Source organism: Hyaena hyaena, unplaced genomic scaffold, assembly GCF_003009895.1.
Source record: "Hyaena hyaena isolate Hyena2069 unplaced genomic scaffold, ASM300989v1 scaffold_172, whole genome shotgun sequence".
Classification (NCBI taxonomy): domain Eukaryota; kingdom Metazoa; phylum Chordata; class Mammalia; order Carnivora; family Hyaenidae; genus Hyaena; species Hyaena hyaena.
The window spans coordinates 1016064-1026107 of record NW_024080804.1 but is presented as its reverse complement, the minus strand read 5'-3'; the positions used below and the strand labels follow the sequence as shown (position 1 = coordinate 1026107).

The following is a 10044-nucleotide window of genomic DNA, read 5'->3' as shown; positions in this document are numbered from 1 at the left end:
TTTTCCAGTTTACTGCAACACTTTATTTTCCTCACACAGACCTGACACGTTGCTGAGAGCAGGAGAAAACCAAAATTTGTTGTTACCTCTTAAACAATTGAGAACTATGCACAAAACCCTTACATATATTAAAAGAATGAATTAATGTATAGGTGTGAATGTAAACTGTCATCCAACACAAGGCAGTAACAACCCACATGGGAAAACACAGGATAAGAAAGCAAAGTGGGTCCTAAGGCTCAGACCTTCCTAATCCTGTCAGACCAACAAGACAAAGAAATTTCAACTGGTTCAAAAATCTTTCCAGCTAGAGGAATCCTGAACTAGGTGTCTCTCACACATTAATACCCAGCTCAGATCAAGAATCTTATGGAGAATGCTCATCAAACCAGTGGATTTCTCTTCTATAGACATGTTCTCCCCTCAGCCATGAAACGACTAAGCCATGTGTACAAGGGGTTTAAATCAAGGGTATATACAAGGCATTAAACACATACCAAGAGAAAAGTTAATTTGAATACGAAGTCAAAATCAGCAACAATCTTCCATCCAGAGCTGACATCAGATACAAGCTTCAAGGACAAATTTCTTTTCAAAGGCTTATTCCAGTTTATGAGGTTAGCATGAGGTATACACGTTTTGCAGGGTAAATTTATACTTAGGAATTAACTCATGCAGCAAATGCTACATGTCTACTTGCAGGGCATTTAGAAGCATCTGCAATGGGCAATGGAGGGCCCCAACTCATCATACTCCTATTTGCTAATCCACATCTGCTTAAAGGTGAATGGTGAGGCCAGGATGGAGCCCCTGATCCAGACAAAGTAGTTGAATTCAGGAGAAGCAATGACCTTGATCTTCATCATGCTGGGCTCCAGGGTCATGATCTCTTACTGCATTCTGTCCAAGATGCCTGGGGACATGGTGGTCCCACCATTTGGTACTGTGTTAGAGTAGAGGTCCTTCCAGATGTCAGTGTCACACTTCAGGGTGGAGTTGAAGGTGATCTTGTGGATACCATAGGACTCCATACCCAGAAAGGAGAGCTGGAAAAGTGCTATAGGGCAGCGGTACCACTTCTTACCCATGGCAATCAGCTGACTGTCAGGCCGATCATAGCTCTTCTTCAGGGAGGAGGAGGACACCACAGTGGCCGTTTTCTGCTCAAAGTACAGGTTGACCTAGCAGAGCATCTCAGTGATGTCACACATGATTACTACTCAACTGTAGTGGTGAAACTAGAGCCACTTTCTGTGAATATCTTCAAGAGGTAGTCCATCAGGTTCTGGCCAGCCAGGTCCAGACACAGCAAGTACCCCACACGTATGGGCATAGTGTGGGCGACTCTGTCCCCAGAGTCCATGGCAATAACCAGTGGTGGGAGTGCTGGAGTGCTCCTTGGGGGCCATGTGCAGTTTACTGTAGAAGGTGTGGTACCAGATCTTCTCCATAGCCTCCCTGTTGATAGTGATGCCAGGCTTGATAGGGCACTTGAGGATAGGATGCCCTGCTTGCTCCAGGCCCTGTTTCCCACATAGGAGTTCTTTTGGCTTATGCCCACCATGATGCCCTGGGGGGGGGGGGGTCCCGACAATAGATGGGAGCACAGCAGCGGGTGGGGGATATCATTCCCAGCAAAGCCCACCTTTCACACACCAGAGCCATCAACAGTGATGAGCGCAGGGATCTCCTTTAGCATTTTCTCTCTAGATACCCACATTCACTTTTTGAAAGTAAGTAGCAAACAAATGTTCCTCTGACCCTAAGTTTCATTGTGTATTATCTAAAGATAAGGACATTCTCATACATAATCACAGTACAATCATCACAATCTGGAAATTAAAACCAATTAACATTTACTACAGACCTTATTAAAATTGTGTCACTTGTCCCACTATATGTTTTATAGAAAAAGAAAATATATTTTTTGATCCAGAATCCAGGATTACATGTTGTAGTATCTCTGTAGTTTTCTTTAATCTAGAATAATATTTCAGTCTTTGTTATTCATGACCTTGACTTTTGAAGAATAAAGGCCAGTTATTTTGTAGACTGCCCCTCAACTTGGGTTTGATTAATGTTTCTTTGTTATATTCATGTTACCACCATGCCTACTAATCTTTGAGGTGGCTTTCATGACAGTTGTGAAGTACTGAGAAGGATAGCCAAACATATCACGAACCCAATGTGTACAATATCTTAAAGTTAAGACACTGAAATATAGTTTAAAAGCTTCAAAGGAAACTGCTAGTAAAATCATATAGCCAACAAAATTAGTGTAGGGCAGGGGATAATAAACACGAGTTGAATTCCTCATCTTTCATAGCACAGCATCAAGAGAAACTTCCTAAAGCTGAAAAATCAAGGGTTAAAGATATAAGCATCTTACAACTACCAGAATAACTAAAAACAGAAGTGAGAAATGGCCAAAAAAACAATTTTTCCCCTAATGAATGGACTGTAGATAGAGGGGAGTAGGGTAGAGGAGCTTTTTTTATTAGACAGACTCTATCTTCTAGAGTAGTTTTAGGTTCACAGCAAAACTGAGTAGAAAGTACAAAGAGCTCCATATATGTGCTGCCCCACTTCATGCACACACAGCATCCCTGTACCAGAGTGATACATTTATAACAACAGATGAACCAACACTGACATATCATTATCACCTAAAGTCCAGAATTTAAGTAGGGTTCACTCTTGGTGGTTTAAATTCTATGGGTTTGGACAAATGTATGATGACATGTATCCACCGTTATAATATCATACAGAATAGTTTCTTCACTGCCCTAAAAATTCTCTGTGTTTTGCCTATTCATCCCTCCCCTCACTCCCATCTGCTGGCAACCAGTGATCTTTTTGCTATCTCCATAGTTTCACCTTTTCTAGAATGTCAGGTAGTTGGAATCATCTAGTATGTAATCTTTCAGATTGGTTTCTTTCACTTGGTGAAGCATTCAAGGTTCCTATGTTTCTTTTCATAGCCTGATAGCTCATTTACTTTTAGTGTTGAATAACATTCCATTGTCTGGATAGACCACAATTTAATTATCAATTCACCTATTGAAGGTGAATTCACATACTGTTTCCTTTCAAGTTTTGGCTATTATAAGTAGAACTACTATAAATATTCATGTGCAGAGTTTTGTGTGCATAAGTTTTCAACTCTTCTGGGGAAGTACCAAGGAACACAATTGCTGGAGCATATAGTAAGAGTATGTCTAGTTTTGTAAGAATATGACAAATTGTCTTCCAAAGTGGCTGTACCATTTTGTATTCCCACCAGCAAAGAATGAGTCTCTGCTGTTCCACATCCTGACCAGGATTTGGTACTTTCAGTGTTTTAGATTTTTGCCATGCTAAGGGTGGTATCTCCCTGTTTCAATTTACAATTCTCTAATGACATACTTTGTCACACGTCTTTTCATATGCTAATCTGTCAACTATATATCTTCTTTGGTAAGATGTCTGTTCAGATCTTTTGCCCATTTTTCAATCAGATTCTTTACTCTCTTATTGCTGAGTTTTAAAAGTTCTTTGAATATTTTGAATTTAACAATCCTTTATCACAAATGTCTTTTGCAAATATTTCCTCCCAGTCTGTGGCTTGTCTTCTCATTCTTTTGACAGTGACTTTGTAAAGCAAAAATGTTTTAATTTTAATGTGGTCAAAATTATCACTTATTTCTTTAATGGATTACACCTTTCCTGTTGCATTTATAAAGTCATTGTCAAACCTGAGGTCATCTAGATTTTCTCTTATGTTATCTCCCAGAAGTTTCATACTTTTGCATTTATATGTAGATTTATGGCCCATTTTGAGTTCATTTGTATAAAGGTAAAAAAGGGCTTTTAATTTTTACTTTGAACCCTTTGGTAGTATTTTATTATTATCTCTAATATTATGTTTTAATTTTAGAAAAGTGATGATTTTTTTCATTATTGCCCATGAACCTGATGATTCAACTTCTAAGCAATTATCCTGAGAAGGTAATCAGAGGTTTGGAGAAAGATGTTCTTCCAACACCATTTATGATAATGAGATACTAAGAACAACTTAAGTATTAAAAAATTGCAAGGATGGCCTTATAATTATACTCAAATAATAGAATGTTATAAATCTATTTAAGATAGTACTTTCAAATAATTTTTACTTTCCTGAAATGGATTATACTAAATGTTACCATTAGAATATGAAATGTGGATTATTTATATTTATTCTTTATAGTTTTTATATGATATTAGTTTTATCATCAGAAAAGAATAAGATGTTCATAAAGGCCTTCAAAATGAGATTTACAGTGACAAATTTTTCAGAACACTGGACCAAAATAAAGATATAATGTTCTTTCCCATTGTTATCATGTAATAGATTTAAGTATTCAAAACACACAGAAGTATCCAATGCAGAAGTCAATGGAAAATAATTAGTAGAGTTTGGTTTATTAGGGGATTTGGGGGCCAGGAAGTATAAAATGACAAAATTATAATCAGGAACCAGAAAGTGCTCTTCAGGTATCTCTGTGTAACATGGTATCTTAACAGATCTCAAAATATCTTCAACTTCTGAAACCTGTGATATAAACTACATCTAGCCTACCCTGATATCTGTCATTTATCTTTATTGTGGGCAAGGGGCTACCGCAAGAAATTCACTGATTCCTTGTTTCCAAATAATATGTCCACGGAGAGAAGAAAAGCTTGGCACTGGTAGGCTAGGTTATGGACTGAAGTCTAAGTCCAAGTTTAAGTCCCAGCTTAACTGCTTACTTAGGGTATGATTTGGGTAGGTTGCATAACCAATATGGGACAGTTACCTCATTTGTTAATTGCACCAGTTCTGTCTCTACAGTAGAGCTATCACGATGACCAAATGGGGTCATATGAATGAGAGCTAAGAAGTGTTAAACAAACAATGCACTTTATAATAAAATAATTCTCACCCTTTCAACAATTCTTTGTCCTCCAATACCAATTCAGAAGATAAGAAATTAAATCCCTGGCTGAAAGGGCCATTGACAGACTGATCTGGCTGCTGTTCCCTGTGTAATGTAACTGAATATGGATCCAAAAGGCAGATCGACAAAGGACCTTCTTTGGCTGAAGTTTATGTGTAGCTGTGCTTCCATGATGGGCTACCAAACAAGTTCTCAGATGTACCGCTAGCCACTCATATTGTTTTGCTTGATCTAGATCATTCATTTATTCATTGAGAGCAGAGTATGTGCCAGGCACTGGAAACAAACAATAAGGAACACAAATCAGATAAAGCCTTGCCAAGTTGGACCTCATACCATGATGGAGAAACAAATATTAATCACAGAATCACATATGAATGTATCATTAAAACTGTGAAAGAAAGTTTTCTAAAGAAAAAATATTTAGTTGGAGAGGCTGATATGGATTGAGGAGTTCAGAGACATCATCCCTGAGCTGCTGTGAGATGACTCAGTAGGGAGATAAGAGTCAAAGGATCATGTAGAGGAATCAGCATCAGTAAAGCTCCTGTGTCTCAAGACAGTGATATTCAAGAAACTAAAAAGGGGGCAGTATGTCCAGAGCACAGAGAGTGAAAATGAATGACGTGTAAGATGAGAGTAAACAGGTAGGCTGTGTTAAGGATTTCTGCCTTTATTATGAGAGCAACGGGAGCCACTGAAAGCTCCTAAGCAGAGAGGTGACAAAATCCATTTTGTGTTTTGAAAGACTACTCTGACCATAATATCCCAGGATACCAGGTCACTGTGTGAGATTTACATACAAGCTTTTTATATACACAGAGTTACGTACAGTATCCTACAGTTGAAAATTTTCTATTTAAGTTCTAACTTTAAAATAAGACTTCTGTATTTCCTTGACCCTATTTCTATAAGGCAATATTGAGGAACACACACAAGAGATTCTTGATCATTCCTAACGTGATCAGTACTGCCTAGAAGGAATTAATAAAATGTAATGAGTTGCTAACTTGTGTTTCTCATCTTTTTCCAACACGGTATACCAGCAAGTTTCAGTTAACAAAAAGAAAGAAACAGATTAAAATGGGCCCAAGTCTGAAAAAACTGGAAAATTCTACCAAGCACTGTGAGTTTAAATAAACATCAACATCTTGAATGGAGTTCTTATCCAGAGTGTTAAGATATTCTAATGTGCCAATCAACAGTGAGATATCAAAAGTAACTGGATTCTAATAATAGCACAAGTAGGAATACACTGAAGTTAAGAGATGATCAACATATTTGTGGACATCCTTATAATAACTTCATTCTCACTCATGTCCATTCTGAAATATTTTCTTGAACTAAAGAGAAAGGAGGCGCTACAGGCTAAGACATTACACACACCCTTCATCTGTGCTAAAAACTCACTGTCCTCTCATTACTAATATATAATTGGAAATTCAATCTATTTAAAAACTATTGTACCATATGCTGCCAATAACTTAGTTTTTCTTTTTTTCTCACATAGGCATAAATATGTAATAATAAAGCAAGCACAGATTGAGAAAGCATAAGTGGTACATGCACATTTACCTAGGTCAAATGTGAGGAGGATGCCATATAATGGCACAACAATTACAATTTTTAGGTCAAAAACCATGTGACACTACAAGTGAACTTTGTAGTAATGTTAGTCACATAGATAACACAGTTAAAATCTTGAAATTATAAGTCTTATAATCATCACAAGAAAATAAAACATGTTATGTTTATTCTTTGATGATATACACTTGCTTGTTTCATTATCTTGTAGAGCATAACTCCTATAGTGAAGATAAAAATCAGATTAACCATGTTAATTGATTTTTCTATGTAAATAATAATTTTGAGATTATAAAATTGGTACACTGTATTACTGACTTGCCAGAAAAATATCTTACTGAACTCCATGTGACATGAATATAAATTGGTGGTACTATTTGCTTATATACTTTGGATTTTATCCAACTCTGGGTGTACTTATGGAACAGTAATATGCATGGGAATAACATTCATCTTGCATATCATATCAGTAAAAGTCTGATATACAGGGGCCTTGGCAAGACAAAGTGAAGTGGGCAGTCCAGATTAGAGAGATCAGCCCAGGGGGGAAGGAGGAAGTTGACATCAAAGAGCCACAGGGTCTGATTTTTAGCACAGTGTTGCTAGTATTAGCATACAGTGAGGGTCCAGGGAGCAAAGAGCAAGAACTTCAATTAGAACAGAGGGGGCAGGGAAGTAGTGACACAGACACTGGGACTAACAAGAACCAGAATTCAGGTTCAAAGAAGCTAATGATACAAGCCAGAGACTGAACCTTGAGAGCACAGAGTGCAGGACTTCAGCAGGAGCTGGAAGACAGAGATCGAAAAAACTGACAGGAGGAACAGAGGGGCAATGACATGGACTACGACGACCTTGACTGGCTCAGGGCAGGAGGACAAAGGTGTGTACTGGTAGCCATGGAGGGGCATACACTTCTTGTGACTGGAGAGTATAATCTTCTAAGGAAATCTGACCTAGAGACTCAAAAATACCCAGGGGAAACTTGCAAAGAGGAGAACATCAACGGGGTAAGATTCATCGTGTGAGATGCTTCAGATGGAGGGATGAGGAACCACCCGTGGGTTCAAATCCTGGATTTCTTAACAACAGCTCAGATTTAGGTTAGTTCTTCAATTTCTGTGTGCTTCAGTTTCCTTTCCTAAACAAGATAAATAGAGCTAAGAATTCCCATTTTTCAAGGCTGTTAAGGAAATTAGAGAACACACATGAAAGATCATGGATCTTGGCAAAATAAATATTCATTTCTGTACCTTCTCCCTTACATCTACCAGTACCTATTACCTTTCAACAACAGGACAGTACTGCTGATTTCTGTTCCACATGAACTGTACAAAGCTACAGTGGCCTTTTCTATATGCATTTGTTACTCCCTCCCTTAGTTTTTTTGTGATGTTTCTTTCTATACATGTTGTCAAGATTAAACAATATTCTTAGTCTTAGAAGTAAGTGCCTTCTCTTGAAATAATCTTGTCACTAGCTGAACAGTGTGTTATCCAGGGAATAATGGAAAAAGCTCACTGGTCTGCATTCTTTTTGCCAAGGTGGCTTCAATGCTCAAAGTAGCTAATTGGCTTTAGGAGTCTTTTCTACCAAAATCACACCTCTTATTCGAATGACAGGCAAAAGAAGTAGCTGGATCATAACAATGTAAAATCCCTGCTGCTTCTAAACAAACTTAATTAAACTGCTCCACTTTTTTTATAAAGAGCTTCAAATGCAGATAAGCATAATTCACTGAAAATGTCAGTTTAATGACAGCATTGTCTAAACTGGTCCTGTTGGGAGCAGAACATTTCAGAGAGACATACAGAAGATGAAGGGATTAAAAAGAAGAAGAAAGAAAAGTTAACTGTAAAGTTGTTTAGATAGCTATCCTCTCTTATGTTTTAATAGTAAATACATCCCTTGCTCCATATACTGTCATGTGAAACATCAAATCCTAAAATCAGCTCTGAAAGCTCCATGACCTCAATCAATTTTTGTCATAAGCCTGATAAGCCAGCCAGCAATCATGGCAAATAAAAAACTACAAAGCATTACAATAACATAAATCCTATATTTGCATTATTATTCTTGATTCATTCATTCATTCAATTTAACAAATAGTTATTGAGTGTCTACCACATGTTTGTGGCATGTAACAAATTATAATTTTGCCCTTCAAATTAAAAGATAAAACAGGGCACCTGGGTGGCTCAGTCAGTTGAGCATCTGACTTCGGCTCAGGTCATGATCTCAAGGTTCAGGGGTTCCAGCCCCACGTCAAGCTCTGTGCTGATAGCTCAGACTCCAGAGCTTGGTTCAAATTCTGTGTCCCCCCCTCTCTCTGCCTTTCCCCCTCTTGCACTCTGTCTCTCAAAAATCAATAAACATTTTAAAAGATTTTTTTACAAAAAAGATGAAACAAAATCAAAATGTTATTGGAAATAAGGAAAAATGGAAAACACAGCATTCTGAAAAAAACTTTTTTAATTTAAATTCCTTTACTCCAAGTGACAATGTTTCTCTCTCATTCACAGTCTATTTCAAATCCCTAACTCCCATAAAAGTTAAATAATTCTGATAACTAATTTACTAAAGTCATGATCTTGTTCTTAGCAGAACTGTTTCTCTTTTACTGAGGTAATTATTAGGAGCTCTTCTATTTTGCCTCAGAGTGGGAACCAGTTCCTGATTTGAATTATTTCTGTTGAATACATCCATCTTACTGTGATAGAGAAGCCTGTTAAAATCCTTCTGCCAGACTCCACTACCTTTTGTTGCTTTTTCTACTGATGTAATTACATTTTCACATCTTTGGCCACAATTTGTATAAAAGCTGGTCTTGGTAAATGACCTTCTGACACAGGTATTCATTAGAAATTCCCATAGTCACTCATCACTCCTTTTTAGTTCCTATTGTCATATGAGCTTTTTATTTTTCTATTTCCCAATGCCTTTATTTTAAGCAATTTTTAAAGCATTCTTTTTTATTTGAGAGAGAGAGTACACACATGCAAGCATGGGAGGAGACAGGGAGAGAGAGAGAATTTCAAGCAAGCTCCATGCTCAGTGCAGAGCCCAGTGTGGTGCTTGATCCCACAAACCTGGCATCATGACCTGAGCTGAACTCAAGAGTCTGATGCTCAGCAGATTGAACCACCCAGGTGCCCCTGTTTCCCAATGCCTTTTAACTGAAGATATTTCACAAGCCACTAAGAAAGGTTTCCAGCTTTAGACAGCAGCTCCCAAATCTTAACATTTCCATGACATGAGAGTACAGACAAACACAACTTAATCGGAGGAAGTACAGCACTAATTCTATAGGTCAGAGATCCACTGTTTTTTTAATCACATATTTTTAACACACATTTCACTTATGGTTAGGTTCAACCAATTTTTTTCAGGGCTAACAAGTCCCTAGATGCTAATGAGCTTTAAGTATATATCACATGCATCGATTTCAAGCCATATCTATGAATTGACTTCATGTTTTAAGTGTGAACTTCCATCCTGCTACTTA

General features: G+C 37.5%; 1 pseudogene; it reads right to left on the bottom strand.

Moving 5' to 3' along the window:
- Positions 1-707: 707 nt before the first annotated feature.
- Positions 708-1699, bottom strand: LOC120237138 (annotated as a pseudogene).
- Between the last annotated feature and the right edge of the window lie 8345 nt (positions 1700-10044).